Source organism: Oryx dammah, unplaced genomic scaffold, assembly GCF_014754425.2.
Source record: "Oryx dammah isolate SB20612 unplaced genomic scaffold, SCBI_Odam_1.1 HiC_scaffold_1, whole genome shotgun sequence".
Lineage (NCBI taxonomy): Eukaryota > Metazoa > Chordata > Mammalia > Artiodactyla > Bovidae > Oryx > Oryx dammah.
In genome coordinates, this window is record NW_024070185.1 from 110570948 (window position 1) to 110590431 (window position 19484).

Sequence of the window (19484 nt, forward strand, 5' to 3'; positions counted from 1 at the left end):
CTTTTAATTTTAATTAGCTGTAATTTGTTTATTTTTACTTTTATTTCCAATATTCTGGGAGGTGGGTCATAGAGGATCTTGCTGTGATTTATATCGGAGAGTGTTTTGCCTATGTCTTCCTATAGGAGTTTTATAGCTTCTGGCCTTATGTTTAGATCTTTAATCCATTTTGAGTTTATTTTTGTGTATGGTGTTAGAAAGTGTTCTAGTTTCATTTTTTTACAAGTCACTGACCAGTTTTCCCAGCACCACTTGTTAAAGAGATTGTCTTTAATCCATTGTATATTCTTGCCTCCTTTGTCGAAGATAAGGTGTCCATAGGTGCATGGATATATCTCTGGGCTTTCTATTTTGTTCCATTGATCTATATTTCTGTCTTTATGCCAATACCATACTGTCTTGATTACTGTGGCTTTGTAGTAGAGCCTGAAGTCAGTCATGTTGATTCCTCCAGTTCCGTTCTTCTTTCTCAAGATAGCTTTGGCTATTCAAGGTTTTTTGTATTTCCATACAAATTGTGAAATTATTTGATCTAGTTCTGTGAAAAATACCGTTGGTAGCTTGATAGGGATTGCATTTAATCTATAGATTGCTTTGGGTAGTATACTCATTTTCACTATATTGATTTTTCTGATCCATTAACACAGTATATTTCTCCATCTATTAGTGTCCTCTTTGATTTCTTTCACCAGTGTTTTATAGTTTTCTATATATAAGTCTTTTGTTTCTTTAGGTAGATATATTCCTAAGTATTTTATTCTTTTCGTTGCAATGGTGAATGGAATTGTTTCCTTAATTTCTCTTTCTGTTTTCTCATTATTAGTGTATAGGAATGCAAGGGATTTCTGAGTGTTGATTTTATATCCTGCAACTTTACTATATTCATTGATTAGCTCTAGTAATTTTCTGGTGGAGTCTTTAGGGTTTTCCATGTAGAGGATCATGTCATCTGCAAACAGTGAGAGCTTTACTCCTTCTTTTCCAATCTGGATTCCTTTTATTTCTTTTTCTGCTCTGATTGCTGTGGCCACAACTTCCAAAACTATGTTGAATAGTAGTGGTGAAAGTGGGCACCCTTGTCTTGTTCCTGACGTTAGAGGAAATGCTTTCAATTCTTCATCATTGAGGATAATGTTTGCTGTGGGTTTGTCATTATATAGCTTTTATTATGTTGAGGTATGTTCCTTCTATTCCTGCTTTCTGGAGGGTTTTTATCATAAATGGATGTTGAATTTTGTCAAAGGCTTTCTCTGCATCTATTGAGATACTCATATGGTTTTTACTTTTCAATTTGTTAATGTGGTGTATTACATTGATTAATTTTTGGATATTGAAGAATCCTTGCATCCCTGGGATAAAGCCCACTTAGTCAAGATGTATGATCTTTTTAATATGTTGTTGGATTCTATTTGCTAGAATCATACTTTTTTTTTTTCCTTGTAGAGGTAATTTATATTCATTATTGACTATTAAGAATAAATAAAAGTAAACTAAACTGAAATTAAATCATCCATATCTCATCACCCAGAAATAATTATTCTTAACATTTTAGTGGGTGTTCTTCCAGATTCTGTCAATGTGTGTATGCATTATAGTTTCCAAAAGTAGGGTTCTATTATATTTACTCTTTTGTAAACCTTTTTCACCTAACAGTATATTGTTGGCATTTTTCCAAGTCAAACTCTAATTATGATTTCTGGTGCCAGTAGAATTCTACTGTGTGGATTTATCATAGTTCACTTAGTTACTCTTCTACTAATTGCAATTTATTTTGTTTCCAGGTTGTTGTTTTTTTTTTAATTTAACACTTTTGTAAAAATTATTCTTTAAGCATACACATTTGCTTGCTTCTTATTTTTTTTCCTTATAAAAGTTTTCTGGCACTGTTGTACATACTTTTTAAATTATCAGCACACATTCTTAAAGGTCCTTCTAAAAGCTCATCCTGACATCCCACTGAGGCTCACAGAGAACAGTGCCTCTCCCATCTTCAGAGCTCGGGAGCAGCTCTCCCTTCTGTCTCAGCCATTTTGGCTGCCAGGGAAGAGCAGACAACTGTTGTTCGAACTCTCATTTTTGGAAATCTAGTGATAGTTAGCCTTTCTTACGTTTCCACTGGCTCTTGCGTTTGTTTAATAAGAAAAACAAGAACTCCTTTGTTGAGGAAAGTCCTATAAGGGCCATTTGCAATCAAAGATGAAGGTGTGGGGGTCCAGTGCTGTCTGGGGCTTGGAGATCAAGATGGTAGTTACATGCTTAGAATAAGAAAAGGGGTGATGCTTGGTTTCTGCATCTGAAAAAGGAAGGTGACGGTGTGCTGTGGTCTGAGGCAGGGGTAAAGCGCTGAGGAAATCCCCCGTCTTGAGGTCATCCACATGCATTTCACAAACAAGGCTGTTCTGTGCTGTAGGACACGTGTATGTGTGTGTGTGTGTGTGAGAGAGAGATCACCTTCACTCGTCTCTCACTGTGAGGAATGGGAAATGTATCCGCTCAGTTACTGATTCTGAGGCAGAAATCATAGAAACCTGGCCTAATTCAGTTCTCTGAGGTCAGCCTGATCCTGAGATCAATCTCCGGGTGTGAGAATATTTCTTGTCAGTGATGATTATTGCATATTTGTCACCGTGCCCCTAGATCAAATGAGCTAGAAACAGAAGTACAACCCAAGCAATCAAAAAATGCATGTACCAGGAAGGTGAGCTGTTTGTCAAGGAGGCTGAACTAGATGAACAGAGAGGTGGGCAAGTCCACGCCCTGACTCAGCTGCAGAGCCTCCTGTCCCCAGGCCTCAAGAAGGGGGCCCCCACGTGGGCAGAAGCCCCCTGGCTTCCGTCTCCCTCTAGGTGGTGGCAACCGCTGCTGGTTTCGCCTCCTCTGCACCCTGACCTCAGGAGGATGAGCCCGCGGAGGCCGTGGCTTGTGCGCAAGTCCTCCCTGGGCTGAGCCGCATCCACAGGCCCCACGTCCAGGGTGGCTCAGCCCCCCGCGCTCCTCCAGCCCCGCCTGGTCTTCATAGGTAGCATTTCTTTCCTCGGGCTGCTCTCAGCCCAGGCTGAGGGGAGTGAGGAGCTGATCCACGTAGCCAGGGTGTATTTTTGCGTTGCCAGCTGGGCTCCTGTGAATAAAGAGCCAGCTGCACGAGCACAATGTGTGCAAACAATGTGCAAATGGCCAGAGAGGCATCAGGACAGCGCGAGGCTCCAGATCAGCACACGTGATGCGGATGACGTGTCAGAGATGCAGACAGCCCCGGGGCGGGCCCCACTCCGCATCCGAGCTGGGAGCGGCAGGCCTGGGCCCGCTTCACTTCTGCACCTGAGAACACTTCCTCATATCCTGGGATCATGTTGACAAGAACCGCGATGCACTGTTTTGAGGAAAAAGTTACTCTGGCCCCTTCTGTCTCTAAGCTTGCGAGGAGTGCAGCTGCAGCACCAAATATGGAGACCTCACAGTGTTGCCAGTTAGTCAGCACGTGGTCTCACTTGTTAGCCTGCAGATCGGCTCCTCTGTGTGCATGTCTGTGTCTGTGCGATGATGTGTATTTGTAGAATTGTGAAGCACACAGAATACGTGCATATGCAGTGAGCATGTGAAATACTCTGTTCTCGTGCAGCAGACCTCTATGTTAGGCTTCAGCTTTATAGTAGTTTGGACTCACAGATACTGAAGAGAAAGGTACAGAGAGCTCAGATAAAGCTCCTGCTCCCCCCACCCACCATGCACAGCCTCCCTTACTGCCGGCATCTCCCCCAGAAAGTGCATTTCCTCCCGTGGATGAACCGCAAGGACACATCACCACCACCCTTGGTGCTGACATTCTGTAGGTTTGGACAAGTGTCTAATGACACGTGACCACTGGTACCATATCACGTGGAGTAGAGTCCTGCCCTGAATATCCTGTGTCCCACCTATTTTCCCCTCAAACCTTTGGCACCCACTGATCTTTCTGTTGTCGTCATAGTTCTGTCTTTTCCAGAATGTCATACTGTTGGAATTATGCAGTGTGTAAATCTTTCAGAATGCTTTCTTTCACTTAGTAATGTACATTTAAAGTTCCTCCATGTCTTTTCATGGTAGATAACTCATTTCTTATTCGGTTCAGTTCAGTTCAGTCACTCAGTTGTGTCCGACTCTTTGCGATACCATGGACCACAGTGCGCCAGGCCTCCCTGTCCATCACCAACTCCCAGAGCTCACCCAAACTCATGTCCATTGAGTTGGTGATGCCATCCAACCATCTCATCCTCTGTCGTCCCCTTCTCCCTCTGCCCTCAATCTTTCCCAGCATCAGGATCTTTTCCAATGAGTCAGCTCTTTGCATTACATGGCCAAAGTATTGGAGCTTCAACTTCAACATCAGTCCTTCCAGTGAACACCCAGGATTGATCTCCACTACGATGGACTGGTTAGATCTCTTTGCAGTCCAAGGGACTCTCAAGAGTCTTTTCCAACACCACAGTTCAAAAGCATCAGTTATTTGGTGCTCAGATTTCTTTATTATTAGCATTGAATAATATTCCATTATTGTGTCTGGACATATGAGTTTAGTTTTACCTGTTCACCCTCTGAAGGACATCTTGGTTGCATCCAAGTTCTGAAGTTATGGATAAAACTGCAATAAACATCTGCGTGCAGGTTCTTGTGTGAACATCTCTTTTCAGCATCTCTTTTCCTTTTGTATCAGGGAACGCGAGTATTGGATTGTGTGGTAAGAGCATGTTTACTACATAAGAAACCATCCAGCTGTCTTCCGAAGTGGCTGCACCATTTGCGAGAGTTCCTATTGCTACACACCCTTCTCAAAACATGCTGCCGACGGGACTCTGGACTTGGGCTTTCTAACAGGCGTGTGGTGCTGCCTTGCTGTTGAAACAGTGTGCTTAAACCTAGCAGTAGCCCTAACAGTCCCAAGCAGAGTGGGAGCACAGAAGGCGAGTGAGAGCACCTAGTGTGAGTCAGGCCCACAGAAGCCAAGCTCTCATGCTACCGAACGGAACAGGCTGCACTGACGTCGACCGAGCTCCCAGAGCCTCTGCAGCAGTTGGAAAGGAGTGTGATGACAATGCCTGCCTCCTGGGCTTCAGTGAGCTGGGGGCTGGACAGTAAGCGTCAGCTGCGACCATCGTTATGTGAGAAGCACTGGTCACAGGAAGGAATACTAGCTGGAATAAGAACGCAGAAGAGAGAATTTAGATAAGTCAGGGAGTTGACACCCCAACAGGACACTGACAATATGCCAGTTCATTCACTTGCAAATAATTATTAAACATTTATGTCATACTTGGACCTCAGGACACAATCCCATCAAAGCAGGTATGACCTTTGTCCTCACTGAGGTGGGTTTAAGTGATCATAGCAGAAACTAAGGGACAAATGCTGTTATTCACCAGATAATTTAAATGACTAGTAGCAAGCCTCTTGATGAGGATGAAAGAGGAGAATGAAAACGCTGGCTTGAAATTCAATATCAAAAAAACTAAGGTCATGGCATCTGGTCCCATCACCTCATGGCAATTAGATGGAGGAAAGGGGAAGCAGGGACAGATTTCACTTTCTTAGGCTCCCAATCACTGTGGACAGTGACTGCAGTCATGAAATTAAAAGATGCTTGCTCTTTGGGAGGAAACTATGTCACTTCACTGACAAAGGTCCATATAGACAAAGATGGTTTTTCCAACCGTCATGTACGGATGTGAGAGTTGGACCATAAACAAGACTGAACGTCAAAGAACTGATGCGTCTAAATTGTGATGCTGGGGAAAATGAGAGTCCCTTGTACAGCAAGAAGGTCAAACCAGTCCATCCTAAAGGAAATCAACCCTGAATTCATTGGAAGGACTGATGCTGAAGCTCCAAGACTTCGGTTACCTAACGTGAAGAGCTGACTCTTTGGAAAAGACCTTGATTCTGGGAAAGATTGAAGGCAAAAGAAGGGGAAGACAGAGACTGAGATGGTTTGGTAGCATCACTGACTCAGTGGATATGGATTTGAGCGAACTCTGGGAGGTAGAGGAGGACAGAGGAGCCTCATGTGCTGCAGCCAAGGGTCACCAAGAGTCCGACAGGACTTGGCGACTGAACGTCAGCAGCACCGAGAAGGCCAGAGCTTCCTGGGCTCCGTGACTAAAACGACAACCCAGCCCCCAGCTGCCTCACCTCGGGCATCCGACCTCTTTCCGTCAGACATCAGCACTCGAGAGCGGAGCCTCACTCTTGCCTCTGTCACCTTTACTGACGACGTGGACAGGTTTTCTCTCTGCCGGACATGCTATCCTGAGAACTGCTTCCCGAGGGCTGGCCGTGACTCAGCGCAGCTGGATGACTCAGAGTCGTGTGCTTGGATCTCTGGGCTGAGAAGAAGGATGTGGGCATTTGGCATCATGCAAACGATCCAGTTTCTTACTCCTTTGTGAGCCCAGTGTAGTCAGAGTCAAAAGAGAGTGCATCTATTTATTCCTCAGCAAACAAGAGCAAGTGAGCACATCTTCCTAACTTTGCTGATTCTTCTTAAAGCAACAGCGGAACCTGCTTGAGCAGAACCTAGCTTCTTCTTGAGCCTTTGGTTCACTTAGGCACGAATTGACTTCTCAGTGAGCTTTGATGAAACCTCACCCCATAACTTTTCAAGTCAAAGATGTTACTCTATTTTATAAGGGAATATACTTTTGAGTAGATGCTGGATCAGCCCATGCTTTCCCTGGCGTGTGTGACGCTGCTTCCTACACAGGTCAGGAGGACCCAGCTGTCTGGGGGCAGGGACCGTTGCGCCCTGACAGGTTGGTGAGCATCTCCTTGTTTTCCGGCAGGCAGCTGCACATGTGCCCGTGGGGCCTTCGGTTGGGCACAGTTGGGGGGACTTTTCTCCAGTTCTCAGCTTTAGGCATCTACACTGTCTAACCTGCACCTGATCCTCACGGTGCTTCCATACTGATGTCCAGAGGGTTCCTTTCAAAGGAGCGTCAGACCCTTAACATGAAGGGATCGACTTACATAAACTCCCAACCACAGACCCACAACCAGAACTTTTTTTTTTAACCTGCAATCCCCTTGTCTCAACACTCACCTCTTCTAGAAACTTAATTGATCAGAGCATCCAAATGAAATAAGTCAGCTGATGCACCAAACTGCCTACTGGCCTGTCTCCTAGCCCATCCTCTCTGGTCCTCTCTCACCTCCTCTGGTCCTCTCTCACCTCCTCTGGTGCTCACTCACTTCCTCTGGTCCTCTCTCACCTCCTCTGGTGCTCACTCACCTCCTCTGGTCCTCTCTCACCTCCTCTGGTGCTCACTCACCTCCTCTGGTCCTCACTCACCTCCTCTGGTCCTCACTCACCTCCTCTGGTCCTCTCACCTCCTCTGGTCCTCTCACCTCCTCTGGTGCTCTCTCACCTCCTCTGGTGCTCTCTCACCTCCTCTGGTCCTCTTACCTCCTCTGGTCCTCTCTCCTCCTCTGGTCCTCTCTCACCTCCTCTGGTCCTCTCTCACCTTCTCTTGTCCTCACTCACCTTCTCTGGTCCTCTCTCACCTTCCACGGTCTTCACTCACCTTCTCTGGGTTCAGGTTCACCCACAGCCTTCCCATCACGGGGTGTTTCTCAGTGATGACTGACTACACGTACACCTGGCCCCATGCTGAGACAGTGTGGCTGCTGGAGGTGAGCTGACCGAGTTACTTAAATTTCTTGAGCTTTCATGTAACCCTTTGCAAAGCGGGGTGATAATACACTCCCCGGCAGAGGTGAGAGCCCTCTTTCCACAGGGACAGGTATGTCTCCTCTGTGTTCTGGGTGGCAAGGAGACCCTGGGAGGTACAGCTAAACCTGGATCTGTAACTGACTTGCTGTGGAAAGGGTTTTAGCTCCAAAGAGAAAATGTCTCCATGCCTTTAACTTGTGTTAGTGTTACAGTCTTGCAACATACTCCATGCACACTAAGCAAACATAAGGAAAGGTATCAGAGAGAGTTTCAGAGGAAATAAATACTGATTCAGATTTTTCTATTCTGTTAACAAATCTGAGGCTCTCTTACATGGCATCAAACATTTTGCAAGGGTTTTCTGGGTGAGCCCCTCTGCACTTTTAAAGGGGGCTGCCTCTCCAGATCTTGTGTACACTTTGCCTAAACTTGTAATTTCATTTTGGGGAAGAATTAACATGTGGAGAAACAATTCTGCGTTTGGCATCTACCTGGGCCCCCTGACCCCTCACTTGGAGACGAGGGACTGGCCCCACCTGGCCAGTCTCAGTGCTCCTTGTGCCGTGAGCGCTTGGCAACCACAGGACGTTACCAGTTCAAGAGCAGCTGTTTCAGTTGGCGCATTTGAGCACAGCATTTCCATGCACGTCAGGCCCATGTAGAGCGAGCTGCTCCACTGAGACTCACCGTGGTCTCAACCTCTTAACCCCTTGGGCTTTGTGAGGTTGCTGCCTGAGTCAGGAGAGGGAAGGCTGCTGCAGATGAATATTAAAAGAGTTTTGTCTAAAAGAGAAACCAATGGCTTTTATGAACGTTTGAATTAAAGGGAAAAGGATTTGACGGATAAGCATCTCTGATCTGGCTCTTGCCTGTCTTTCAGTTCCAGCACTAACTGGTGCATCACACGTCCAGTCAGTCAGTTCAGTCATCAGTCACGCCCAGCTCTGCGACCCCACGGACCGCAGCATGCCAGGCCTCCCTGTCCATTGCCAACTCCCAGAGTTTACTCAGACTCATGTCCCCCAGTGCCTCAGAAACAAACCTTCAGATAAGTCCCCGTCTCTGCATAAGCCAGCTCCGGAGAGTTCCGCTCCTGGTCACCAAGCGTGCCGCCAATGGGAGGACCTCATGCTGACCTTGCTAGAATTACCTACGATAAGTTAGTGCTGACCAGCTGTGAAGCCGTGATTTAGCCGACCTCCTAGGTCAGGCCTAGAGTCACCACTCCCTTCCTGAGCGGAGAAGCTCAGTGGCCTGGCCTGTGTTTCCTGTTGCTGAACGGATTGTGCCAGAGCTGCTCACTCTCATCGCTAAGGCTGAGAGGGCTGCGACCCTGGCATGTGCCCTGGGGTGGTGTGTTGCACTCAGCCCCCGTGCTGGTCTGAGGTCCCTGATGCGGGCATCACCCCTGTAGTTGAGAGACCAGCTGGCCCAGGACACAGATCCCGCACCACCCCCCGCCAGAATTGTCCAGCCTGGATTGCCCAAACCTGGGGTCTCACCACCCCCTAGGCCTCATCAGGGCTTCACGTGCAGCCACCGCTTCCCGGAATCAGCCCACACCTGCCCGAGAAGGTGACGAACGACCCTGTCATCTCCGTTTGTACAGATTTTGAGGAGAGACTTTTCATAGGTCAGATATTAGCAAAAAGAAGTGACCTTATTTTAGAAAGCATGATGTCTCAGGACTTCAAAGGGTTTCCATCAATATTCAAGCATGATTCTTCCAGGATATAACAGAATTAAGAAGGTGAGGAGACACAGTGAATCACTGGGCTGACTCATCTATTGACTTCAAGCAAAAGTTGGAAATTGTACTTTAATGCAATATAGGTGAGGCAATTCGCTCAGTGGCCAAAGGGTGACTCTCAAACCCAATCACAATCTTCAGCAGAAGAATGGCCAGCACTGTGCCCCTGCCCCTCTGACCCGAGCCGGCCTGGGTCCCTGGGTGAGCGATGGTGCCCTTCCTGGGCCAGCTGACTCAGGGCTCTTGGAGTCAGACCCGGCCTTCTGGGTGGGGGCCCAGAGCCAGCCACCGCCTCCTTGCAAATGAAATTCAGGAAAATCGTGCCTCTCTTTAGAGATCGCTTCTGAACCAGCCTGAGCCGTGAGTCACTGCCCTTGACAATGCATCTGAAAATGAAATGCATTTTTTGAAGTCTCTAACAATTTGCAAAAACTAAGTTCCTTTGTTTCAGACAAAAATATATACACCATGTCAGCTCACAGCAGTTCTAAGGTCTTGAATTATTATGGTAATAAACACAATGATTCTGGGGCACAGACTCTTAAAGTCAAAAGTTAGATTGAAGGAGATTGCAGCCCGCTCCCATCAAAGAGAAGACAAACTCCTCCCTGTGGCCGGCTCCCACCCCGATGCCCACCTCCGTCCAGCCCAGCCCATCTACACTGAGGCCCACTCAGCCATCGCCCTGGTCCCAGTGACCTCGAGGGCTTTAGGGGAAGGTCCTAACCCCATCAGGCCCCCTTAGGCCCTCATCTCTGGCTGCACATGGGATGGTACTTCTCCTTCTCAGCTTCCTGATTTTTCTCATGAATTCATGTGCTATTAAGCGCTATTCAATTCATGCATTCAGGACAGTGTCCAACAGACAGCTGAGTGACTGACGGAAGCCCTGCTCAAGGCATGTTTAAACGAAATGTTTTCAGAGCCCAAATCTCTCGCATCATGACGCGCCTGCCTCCCTAAACTATCATTTTGGCTTCCGTCGTCATCATCGTGGGTTAGTTTTGTGTATTTCTGAACCTTGTAAAGATGAATCACATACTCGTGATGTGGTCATCTGGGCTCAGCTGTGCCGGGGGGGAGAACGGCCGCCTGCCGAGGCCCAGTGGCCGTGTCCTTGCTGAACCCATGCTCCGTGCTCCGCTCAGCAAAGGTCCATTTTGGCGGCCAGGCCAGCGCTGTCACACTGTGCCCGTGGAGAGCCCGTCTTTTCTTACTGTCGCACGAGTGCTCGCTAGAATACGGACAGGAGTTTTGCAGATATCTGTTCCTACACTGTCTTGTCTATCTTTTCTGACAGTGTTTCTGTGGACAGACGTTCATACTTTCATGTGGCCCCTTTATCACTCCCTCCCTTGACGGCTGGTTCTTTCTCTTCGGTAATGGAGGCTCTTCCTCGAGGTAGCCCGGACGTCTGACTCTCACCTTCCAGGGGCCCCTTGTTTGCCTCCACGTTTATATCTGCTCTCCGCTGGGAAAGTTTTGCTGACGCTTACAGCTAGGGCCACAGTATAATTCTCCAGAGCGGCCTGTTCGCCAAGAAGGCCGCGCTTTACTGCTTCTCTGAGGTGCCCACTGCCCTCAGCTGAGCGTCCCGCTGCCGCGGGCTTCCCTGTCCACTCTGTTCCTGGGTCTATCACCCATGCTGTGACAGTTCCTCAGCTTTTAATTATTGCAGCTTTGTAAGTCTGTAATTATTCTAAATTTGTTCCTCCACAAGATTTTCTTAGCCTTATAGATTATGCTAAGATTTTATATTAAACCTATAAAACACTGCAGAAAGTGACATATTTAAAAGGACTGAGCCTTTCAATTCAATTAGGTCTTTTAAAATTTTCTCTGTAATGCTTCCTGGGTTTTGTCATAAAGGTCTTACGTATCTTTTGTTGGATGTGTTGCCAATATTTGACTCTTTGTGTCCCTAAAAAGGTATCTTTTAAATTGTGTTTTCTAATCATTTATTGCTGATATGTAGAGGTAAATGAAATAAAAAGATGCTTACTCCTTGGAAGGAAAGTTATGACCAACCTAGACAGCATATTAAAAAGCAGAGACATTACTTTGCCCACAAAGGTCCATCTAGTCAAGGCTATGGTTTTTCCAGTGGTCATGTAGGGATGTGAGAGTTGGACTATAAAGAAAGCTGAGCGCCGAAGAACTGATGCTTTTGAACTGTGGTGTTGGAGAAGACTCTTGAGAGTCCCTTGGACTGCAAGGAGACCCAACCAGTCCATCCTAAAGGAAATCAGTCCTGAATATTCATTGCAAGGACTGATGCTGAAGCTGAAACTTCAATACTTTGGCCACCTGATGGGAAGACCTGACTCATTGGAAAAGACCCTAAAGCTGAGAAAGATTGAGGGCAGGAGGAGAGGGGAATGACAGAGGATGAATGAGATGATTGGATGGCCTCACTGACTCAATGGACACGAGTTTGAGTAAACCTCGGGAGTTGGTGATGGACAAGGAGGCCTGGCGTGCTGCAGTCCGTGGGGTCGGAAAGAATCAGACACGACTACGTGACTGAACTGAACTGAGAGGTAAAATGCTTTGTATGTTGATCTTTATCCAATGTCTTGCTAAATTTAGTTATCAATTTTCAAGTTTATCTGTTTACTTTATTGGATTTTCTGCATACATAATCAGGTTATTTACATAGAAGGGTAGCTGTGTTTTTCCTTTCCAGTTCTCATGTATTATTTCTTCATCTTGCTTTTTTTTCCCCCCACGCTAGTTAAACATCAGTAGTGATGGTGACTTTCTGGTCTCCTTCCTGACCTTGAGAGAGAAGTAGAGCCAACTGTGCCTTTGCTGTGGGTCTTTGGCGTGTCCTTTGGTCCCTAGCTCGCCACATCCTTTTTGTTGATGCTGCTGATTGTGTGTGTACGATATATATACATATCAAATATATCAATGTTTTACTATTTATATATATATATATGGTATTTTATCAAATGCTTTTTCCTGAGTCAGCTGGTGTAACTTCTCTTTGCCCTTTCTCATGGCGGGTTACAAGAATGTGACCCATAGCACATCAGCTGCTTCACTCCTTGCTGACCCCTTGCATGCCTTTTCCGTTAGTTACTGACGACGTTATTTTTAAGCCAAACAGTACACTGAGGATTCCTACACCACCTTTTTGTTGGTCTGCCTTTTTCAGCCTCACTGAGGTGCAGCTGACAAGAATGGTGTCTTTCTGAGGTGCGCAGTGCGATGCTTCGATTCCCACACACATCTTGGAATGCTCAGCACGATCAAGCTATTCAGCATGCCTATCGCCTCAGGTGGTCAGCATTATTCTTTGTTTCCTTGTTGGTGTGGTGAGATTTATTCCCTGGTGAATTCCAGGGGCACAGAGCAGTGCAGTTTGCTGCAGTCCGCGTGCTGGGCGTCAGACCCCAAAACGCCATCACTCAGAGTTTGTACCAGGACCACCCCACCCCCTGGCCTCAGCCCAGGGAGCCGCTCGGGTCACAGCTGCCAGTTTCCTGCCAAAACTTCCCGCTTCAGGGCACTTCCCGCACTTGCTGTCATAGCTGTCATGTAGCCCACGTCTGATAACCCCAACCTGGATTCCCTGTGGCTCTGACCTCCTGTTCTCCTGGATTTTATGAATCATTTCAGAGATAATCTGAGGTTCTGGCTGAGTTATTCCTTCACAGACTTGCTTCTAATACCCTCAGTCTGAAGGGACAGAGGACTTGAATACAGCCAGGGACCGGAACGACTAGGGACTCTCTCCATTCCCTGCTTCTCCTCATCCCCAGGAGGAGACATGCAGACATGGACCCCACAGCGAGGCCCGGACTGTTTCTGGTGGCCCTGCTCTGAGATGAGAGCGATGTCCTTTGAGACCCTGGGACCTCTCCTGTGGGTTTCGGGTTCTCTTCATCTACCTCAGGTGAAGTCTCCCTCTGAAGCCAGCTCCTGCCTCCTGGTTTCATCCTCTGGGTCCTGGTCCTGGCACATCCTGAGCCCTCAGGCCTTCAGCCACATTTGAGAAGACATGTGTCCGGCTCCTCGAAGAGTGCCCACCCAGCAGCCTGGCCTGCAGCTGCCACTGGACGTGGAGTCCGTCAGACCTGGTCTGGACACGACACCTCCTCCTCCTCCAGGCTGGCTTCCTGGGCTGTCCACAGGCTGGGCCTCACCCTGGCACGTCCAGCAAAACATGGAGCCAGAGCTTGCTCCTCCATGCTCCTCTTGGATTTAAGGGTCTGTCATCAAAAATGCACCAAGGGCTTGGGCGAGGGTGCGCCTGAGAGGAGCCAGGGCGGGGAGGTGGCTCTGCCTGTAACAGGGGCCTTCCTGCCTTTCCTGGTTTGCCCTCACCGCGTTCTGCTGCTAGTTCCTCATCACATTTATAAAAGGAGAACTTCTGTATTCATTGAGAGAAAGCAGCCAGCGAGGCCTGCCTTAACGGCACTCGCCATGCAGTGGGGTTGTCTGTCACCTCAGCTCCCAGGTCAGAGCCCCTGTCTGTGAATGCGGGGCCGGCCAGAATGCTGGGCCTCCATCCCCCACCTTGCCGAGGCCTCGAGAGTTTATCCTTGATAACCGTGGAGATTTTATTTCTAAAGACTTTTTAATTTATTCTGAACCTTTACAGAGATGGGATTGGGCCGTGTTTTGCCCGGCCGGCGCTCAGAACAAATCCCGTTGCTTACCTAATTAGCAAGTGAGTCATACCATACCTGGGGGGCCTCACCCGGGGTAATTAAAACTTAATTGGGCTCTTCATCCAGCTAATGTCACCGTGGAGTCGCGGTTAGCAGCGGCTGGAAGGGAACGGAAGGGAGCTGGGCTGCGTCTGCGTTGCAGTGGCTCTGCTGCAGCTCTGGGGCCACGGGCGGCAAGGCCGTCTGTGATTTCCAGGCTTCCTGCTCTGTGCTCCAGCCGCAGGGGGAGCGCAGGCTGAGTGGTGGGAGGTGCTGGGGACCCGGGGCCCAGCTTCGTCACCCACCACCCTGAGCTTCTTGTAGGCGCAGGTCCCCGGGGAGAAGGGCAGCTCAGGGAGGTCTGCAAGAGCACGCGGCGTCCGCGGAGGTGACGAGGTGCGGAGCTGGAGAAACCGTCCGGGGCGAAGGAGGAGGGTGGGGCGCCCCGGGGCTCCGCCGAGCCCGCCAGGAGCACGCGTGTGCCCCCCGGGATGCGGCCTGCTGTCCAGGGCAGAGTCACAGGGGCCCAGGTGTGAGGCAGGGGGTCACCCCTCTCACAGATGCGTTTTTCCATCCTTGCCACGACGGCCTTCAGAAGCGCTTTGCATTCCCCGGAAGAATTAGAGTTTAGCCCAGAACTGTGAGACCATCTCAGTCTGCCCCGGCGCGGCACCCAGCCCTGACAGGCTCGTCGGCGGGGCTGGCTGCGCTGCGCGGGTGGGCCCGGAGGGGCGCGGGAACCGGCGGCGAGGGGACGGAGCTTCACCGGCGGCGACTCGAGCAGGTCGGCGTCTTCTACGCTCGGCATCGGATCTTCAAATCACCAAACACAGTAACAGCTTAGACTCTTTTTCTCCTACGAAGGTTAAGATCATTTCCTTATCAGTACTTTTTTTTGCAAAAAATGTGAGAATGTGAATTGCTGGCTTGTGCCCTAGCTTCCCAGGGCTGGCTTAGGATGCTGGCAGCTCTGAGAGCCACAAACTGCCCTTACTTCCTGTGCCCAAGACCAGACCTCTAGGAACCCAGCCGGGTGGGCAGGTTGCGTCCCAGGGCAGTGGGCAGGGTTGCGGTACCAGGACACAGACCCCCCTGGGAATGAGCAACTCGGCCCCTGGATGGTGGGCGGTGCAGACCCTCAGGGAGGGGCGGGCAGAGGAGCGGGCAGAGGAGCGGGCAGAGGAGCGGCAGATGTCGGTGTGACTGCCTCTAGTGTAACACGGGGGCAGCCCTGCTGCGGCTCACAGTGCCCTGGACACGGTGCCAGGGGGCAGGACTCGGGAATGAGAACGCATTCGCCTCTCCCCTGCACGCCCAGCACCTAACACAACAGGGGCTCGCGGCGGGTCCTGGATTTTCTGCCTGAAGGCACACTAGGCTTCTGTCTCCTTCCTGCAGCCCTCCCCTAGCAGAGCAGCGCTCTGCAGACCGGCTGCCCGGCTGTCCTCCTGAACAGCCCCAGAGCCCCAGCCCCACCCTGGAGCCCCGCCTGGACCCCGAGCGGCCTCAACCACAGTTGTCCAGCGCTGCCCTGCCCACGAGGGCAGGGGATTCCGAGTCAGTTCAGCTCCATTCATCACAGGAAACTTTGATTGTGAGTTTAAAAGAAAGTTTAAGAAAAAGTACCAGCATCACCCCTTGTGACTTGCCAAGCGCGCTCACTCCAGACCTCTCTGAAAGCTCGCGTCGGCTGCATGATTAATGAGCTGTTGGTAGTAAATTGCAAGCACATTCACACCTCCGAGCCATATTGTTTAACCTTTAACTTATCGACTGGTAAAAACTTAGAAAACAAAGTGTAATTTTACGTGTCAGATAGACGCAGCTAACTTGAGAATGTAGAAGTTTAGACGAGAAACTTCAAATTTCTCTTTGTCAAACATTCACGTGGAAACGATAGCTCTTCGCTCAGCTTTCTCAGTTTTCTTTAGGGGAAAGGGAATGATCATTTTCAGGCTCTCAACCAATCATTTGCTTTTTCCAGCCCAGGCCATCTGCCAAATCAGATAAATTAGGGCAAAACACAAGGAGCTGCCAACAGGCACAGGGAGGCCCCAAGGGCCGGAGCCCCCGGGGGTCGCCCCGAGAGCCCTTCGGGGACTCCGGCTCAGAGACAAGTCGGTGCGAAGCTGACCTGGTGCCCTGAGTGGACACAGACTCGGGCTGAGGCCTCGTTCCTGCTGCCCGGAGAAGCCCCCCGTGGTCTCGGTCAGGACGGCCAGCCCTGGCCCTCACACAGGCTGGGCCAGGGGACGCGCTCCCTGAAACGACCCCCAGGGGCAGGTCTGCATTCTGGACAGTCTCCCAGTGACCCCTCGCCAGAGCCTCTGCTGAAAGCCTGCCACCTCCGCAGACTCCAGTGGGGCCCCTTGCTTCTTGTCTGTTTCTGCCTGAACCTCCTCACCCGTTTCGTCCTTTTGTTTTTCTAAACAGCTCCTCCCTGCTGACAAAAAGTCAAGACAAACAGGCAAAGCCAACCGTTCCCTCTGTCCTCGGGTCTGTCTGAAGCCAGCATGTCCTCCAGTCCCCTGTGAGACCACCCCCTTCCCATCAGCATGGCCCAGGTTCCCACCAGGGGTCAGTCACCTCCTGCCTGACACACCCCTGAGCCCAGGGCCACCGGGAACCCCTCAGAGTCCCCAGAGTCCTTACAGGCTTATCCCAGAGAGGCTCAGTGTCCCCGTGGGCCTGCCGAGACCCCAGGGGTCCCTCAAGTTCTAGCCCGTGAGGCCTGAACCTCCCCCATCCCACCCCTGTGCTTTGCCAACACGAGCCCCACGGTCTAACTCTGTATGCTCTCACCTCTGTCTCTCTGAATGTGTGGCCCTGGGGGCTGCCCCCCGAGTCCTCGTATTTGCAGGATGGGCTCCGGCCAGAGCCCCCATCCACTCCAGACCCTATGGCCTTGTAGCTTCCCCACGGCCAGCCTCTCAAAACTGTCTGACTTTTCCAAAATGCATTTGTATTTTATCAAGAGAATCTTTGGAGATACATATATATATATATATATGAATCAAAACGGAAAACAAACAAGATGGAACTTACTGTCAAGAACACCATGGCTGAGTCACACCCACCCTGGTCTTGTGAGCTTCCTTCTAGAAGATGGTGTCCAGTCTCCTAAATCAGGAGGGTTATTTACTCCTGGCACAGACCTGCAGGGAAAGAGAGGTTTTTATTTTGCAGAATAAATCATGGAGAGGCTCCAAGCTGCTGTAACTTGGAAACCTCTGTAATTAAACAATCAATTAGAAGGTTCTTGGCCCCATTCCAGGGGCCCAGAGGGAGGGAGGCCTAACTGTCCTGAGGCTGAACTTGACCCAAAATGGCCAATGCAACAGAAACAAACACAAAGCGCTGGTTTTGGCTAAACTGCTACGCTTTTCAACTTAATCTCACAGTTAATCTCATGCAGGCTGAACGTGCCTGCAGAGGCTCCGGATAAGATCTATGCTTCCCTGCTCTCCCCTTTCAGCACCCTCCGCCCCCCACTGCCAACATTTTTCCATTAGAATCAAGAAAACAGACGTTCAGTGTGTACCCCAGTGTCAGCAAAGCACTCAGGGAAGCGCGAGTTTGGCACAAAAGCCAGTACAAATCCTGTATGACCAGGGGCTAGAACCCTCTGAAAGTGAAAGGTGAAGTCACTCAGTCGTGTCCGACTCTTTGCGACCCCACGGACTGTAGCCTACCAGGTTCCTCCGTCCATGGAATTTTCCAGGCAAGAGTGCTGGAGTGGGTTGCCATTTCCTTCTCCAAGGGATCTTCCCAACCCAGGGATCGAACCCGGGTCTCCCACATTGCTGGCAGACGCTTTCCCGTCTGAACCACCAGGGAAGTAGAACCCTCTGGGCTTTGTTAAAACTTAGCAAAGGATGCAAGCACGCAGTTCCGTGACACGGTTCTGCCACGTCCAAGGGGCGCCCTGGTGACTTGGACGCAGCTGATCACCAGGGCTGACGCCGAAGTGTCCACTGCCTGAACGCCCAGTTGTGACACTTCCCAGGAGACCAGATTCCCTTTCGATTAAGCCTTTGAAGCCCCCGACGGGAAGTGGGCCACACTGAGCCCACGAAACACACTGGCTCTGCGGGCTCGGGCACTCTCCCCGTGGACTAGGAGCCCTGTGCCCCCTGCGCCCTGTCCCGATTCTGGTGGCCCCGCCTCAGCACGGCTGGCTGTCTTCAACCGTTTCCGAGTGAGTTTCGGGCCACACTGCTGTTGCAGGAAACAGATTTTGAAGATGGCTGCTGACTTGCTCTGGTTCCGGCTGAGGGGCAGCCGTTATCCAGCTGTGCTCCGGAGGCTGGACAAGCAGAGTGACTTGGAGCAGCCCTGATGTGGGCACAGGAGGCCGGACCCGCACACAGTGAGGCCCAGCGCCGACAACCAGCGGGCAAGTGGCCAGCAGTGAGGTCTCCGGACACCTGTCTGGTCGCCACGTGACAGAGCTGGGCTGCCAGGGGCCCCGAGCGGCCAAGCCCGGGGGTGCTGGGGAATCAGCAAAGGAGGGGACAGCTCTAAGCTCAGCACGCCAGAGTCAGGACCAGGAGGAGGAGGAGGCCGCACTCCAGGACGGGCTGGTGAGCGGGGCGGACGGGACCATCACGTGACCTGGCAGGAGCCCAGAGCTCAGGAGCGGTTGGGAGAACTGTACGATGGTGCCTGGGGCTTGGTCCACGCCTGCTTTCAATTACGCTGGTTCTGTCCACAGAGTCATTCACAGCATCTAAGTATCAAACTCTCCCAGTCGCCCTCAGCCTCAGAGAAGATGGTCTTGTACCAGCCTGTTTCCATTTCTAAAGGAATGAAAATACCTCTGGCCTCCACTTACACGGGTCGCCCAGATGTAGCCGACGCCTGTGCGTTTAGGAACTGCCCCTCACAGAGCAGATCCACGTGGAGAGCAAGGGCCATGTGCAGGGAGGCGGGGGCGGGGGGCACAGTGTGGAGTCCCAGTCCGGGACCCCGGAGGCGGGAGGGAAAGGGCTGTGCTTCTCCGCTGCGCTGGCCTCTCTGCCTGTCAGAAGTGAGAAAGCGCAGAATTGAGGGCACCCATGGGCGATTCTCTGAAGGTCATTGACCAAGGTGTTTCCATGCGCAATTATCTGTGTTAACAGACATGAGAGTCGCAACAGAACCCAGAGCAAAGAGTGGGTGGCAGACCCAGGGGAGACTCGCTCCAGATAGAAGTTTTGGCCCAAAGGCCATGCTCCTAAACGTCCCCGCAGCTAACTCTGGTGGCTGCATGTGCTCAGAGGAGCACTGTCCCATGCTCTGTGGCCTGAAGCCTATGTAAAGGATGGGTGTGTGGCGTGTGTGTTTACATTTTTGGCACTACTTCCCTACTTCCACAGGTTTCAGGAGTATCTTTTCT

General features: G+C 50.4%; 2 long non-coding RNA genes across 2 annotated transcripts; both read right to left on the minus strand.

Annotated features, from left to right (window-relative positions):
- Positions 1-3972: 3972 nt before the first annotated feature.
- On the minus strand, positions 3973-14231 carry LOC120864516. Its single transcript, XR_005721202.1, has 2 exons — positions 6163-14231; positions 3973-5168 (listed from the first exon to the last, which is right to left on the minus strand). It is a non-coding gene; the product is annotated as an uncharacterized LOC120864516 (long non-coding RNA).
- A 631-nt stretch (positions 14232-14862) lies between these two features.
- LOC120864524 lies at positions 14863-17273 on the minus strand. The gene is made up of 3 exons (XR_005721203.1): positions 17153-17273; positions 15916-16101; positions 14863-14963 (listed from the first exon to the last, which is right to left on the minus strand). It is a non-coding gene; the product is annotated as an uncharacterized LOC120864524 (long non-coding RNA).
- Positions 17274-19484: the final 2211 nt, after the last annotated feature.